This window comes from Anoplophora glabripennis, unplaced genomic scaffold (genome assembly GCF_000390285.2).
Source record: "Anoplophora glabripennis isolate ALB-LARVAE unplaced genomic scaffold, Agla_2.0 scaffold561, whole genome shotgun sequence".
NCBI classification, from domain to species: domain Eukaryota; kingdom Metazoa; phylum Arthropoda; class Insecta; order Coleoptera; family Cerambycidae; genus Anoplophora; species Anoplophora glabripennis.
Genome location: NW_019416670.1, coordinates 305,292 through 308,603, shown reverse-complemented (window position 1 = coordinate 308,603; position 3,312 = coordinate 305,292).

Here is a 3,312-nt window from a genome sequence, read left to right as displayed (position 1 = left end):
AATATTATTAATATTTTAAATACCAGATAAATTTATATAGACGGCTTCTCTTTCAAACAAAATTTTCCACATTTTTGGAATAAATCAATAAATGACGTACATGATTCATGTAACCAAAATTTACATCTTACACAGCAGATCTAGTCATCTTTATTTGTAGTATTATTATATTCCTCCCCACAACCGACGCATTCGTTTTCATTGAAGTCCTCTACGGAATTATCGAATTCAGTAGTCAAAGCCACGTCTTCTTCACTTTCGCTACTGAAAAAATCCATTTTCTTCTCCTCATTGCCGAGATGGCCATCTTACCCCGTTGTGACTGAGAGAAAAATGTGCTACTTTTTCTAAACTAATTCGACTGTAGAAGCAACGATTTTGAGGTTGAGATGCACGATGGTGTATATTTATCATGTTTATACCCAGTAATTACCTCAAATTTGTAAAAAATTTGAAACATTGACTAGTGTATATAATCACTAAATCTACTTTACTTACCTCGAAAACCTTTTTTGTAAATATTTAAAAAACTATTATTATAACAACAATACCATTTGCATCGAGGATATAGCACAACAGAAACTAACGTTCAGACCGTCCAACAGCGTCATCAGTTATCTGGAGTGCTAAATATTAACTATGGCAATCTCTCCCCCTATGGCCAACACCGCCCGACTTACCCTAATTGTAAACGTATGTGACATACCATTTTTAGAATCTGGAATTGTAACTACAATAATGTCATTTTATCCACTTTCATAGAATTTCGTTTTAATAATAAATAAAAGTAAGTTAAAATTTCAAGTTGTCAATGTCAGAAAAAGTAATTTAATGAAATTAATGTATTTTTAAATATTACAAAGGATGCGAGTGTCAACCTAAATTGTGTCTGTAACCAAGGGTTGTCAGTAAACAAACAATATTTTTTGAGTTGATATCACGTTGAAATCCTAAAACCAAGACTGAAAAAAATGGAAAATGTGGAAATTCCATCTGGAATTTTAAAAAAGCTACTGCAGGCATCATTCCGGAGAACTCAAAGTCTATGTACAACAAAGAACTGAAGGAATTTCAAGATTGGAAAATCAAAGAAGAGGTGAAAGGCCTAAATGAATATGTCTTGCTGGCTTATTTTTTCAATTTAAGTGAGAAATTAGCTCCATCCAAATTGTGGACATTGCGGAGAGTTTACAAGAACAATTAAATTTCTAAATTCGGAAGAGTAGTGGCATTTCTAAAGTCTAAGCACAAACATTTTCAACCAAAAAAATCCAAGGTCTTAGAAAGAGAACAAATCGAACAATTTTTGCGTGAAGCCCTAGACGATCATCTTATGAATAAGGTAGAATCTACTGAATAGTTTAACTGAGTTATATTTCTTAAATTTGTTGTTTTTAGGTGGCGTTGATATTAGGAGCTTTTGGCACTTTCCGTTGCGAGGAATTGACCCATCCAAGTATAGACAACATAGAGGACAAAGGGCAGTATATCCACATCATGATTTCAAATACTAAAACGAACAAACCAAGAAGCTTCGCTGTCTTAAATGAAGGATTTTGTGTTAATCCAATTGAATTAATTAGAAAATATTTTAAGCTAAGGCCTCAAAATGTGCAGCATAAAGGGTTCTTTTGCAATTTTCAAAAGGGAAAATGCACACGTCAATGTGTTGGTATCAAAAATCCCTAATGTTGTTGCGCGATTTTTGGGCTTGACAGATTCTAATTTATATACAGGGCATGGCTTGCGTCGTGAATCTGCGTGTTTACGGGACAAGAGTTAGTTGATATGATATTTATTTATGGCTTTTGCGATGGTAATGTTGCAGCGGCAGAACGCGAGTACGGGAGCATATTCCGTTTTCCGGAACTGTTTTACGTTAAAAAGGTACTCTTGTTTCAAATTGTTATCTTCAACGGTTTCTGAGAAAATCGCTCTTGAATTAATCCCACTTTGGTCAATTTCATAGTAATTTAAACAAAATTATCAAGGTATTCTTATGTCAAAGTATTGTCAACCCGATTGCCAATTTAATAGTTCTAAGCGAAAAAAATGGAAGAGTTTACGGGACAAGAGTTAGTTGATATGATATTTATTTATGGCTTTTGCGATGGTAATGCTGCAGCGGCAGAACGCGAGTACGGGAGAAGGTTTCCAAACCGAAGGCTGCCATCAAGGAGGACATTCCCTACGGTATTCCGCAACTTAGCTGCAACCGCCACTTTTCGAAAGGCACCGGGTCAAGGACGTCCCAGGATTAATAGGGAAGCGGAGGTCCTTGACGCTATTGAACAAGATCCTACGACTAGCATACGGAACATTTCAAGGCAAATAAATGTTCCTCGGCCAACGGTACTACATATCTTAAAGATTTCCTTAACAGAATTGATTAGATGTGCTACTAACATTTCAGGTTGGAAGAATATTAAAGCGACAAGGTCTACATGCCTATCACTATCGACGTGTACATGGCTTGATACCAGAAGATTTTGCGCCACGTATGCAATTTTGTCGCTGGATTTTGTCGCTGGACAACGAGCAAGCTTCCAAAATTTTGTGGTGTGACGAAGCTACTTTTACCCGAAATGGAAAATTAAATTTTCATAATTCTCATTATTGGGAAGAAGAGAACCCACATGTTGTTCGGAGAACAAACTTCCAGCAACGGTTTTCCATAAATTTATGGGCGGGAATAATTCACGACACTCTGATTGGACCTATTGAAATTCCACAACGTCTCAATTCAAATCTTTATTTAAACTTACTTCAAGAAAATCTTCCCCAAATTCTCGATGATCTGCCTCTAAATTTACGACGTAACATGTTTTTTCAACACGATGGAGCCCCGGCACATAGTGGTCGCAATGTTCTAAATTTCCTAAACGAAAATTTCGCTGGACGGTGGATAGGGAGGCACGGACCGGTAGCTTGGCCGCCGCGTTCTCCCGACCTAACCCCGCTGGACTTCTTTTTCTGGGGATATCTAAATCAAAAAGTTTACGCCACCGAAGTCGATACCCGTGAGGAATTGCTGCAGCGTATCAATGATGCAGCCAATGAAATTCGTCAAAACCGTTTTAGCATCTTAATAGCTTCGAGAAGTGTTACACGTAGGGCAAGACTTTGTATCAGAGAAGGTGGAGGGTTTTTTGAACAGTTTTTAAAATAGCTTGTTGTCTGTTATCAAAATTAAGTTTCCATCTTATGATCCCTTCGAAAAGTGACGGTTGCAGCTAAATTGCGGAATACAGTGAGGAATGTCCTCCTTGATGTCAGCCTTCTGTTTGGAAACCTTCTGCCGTACTCGCGTTC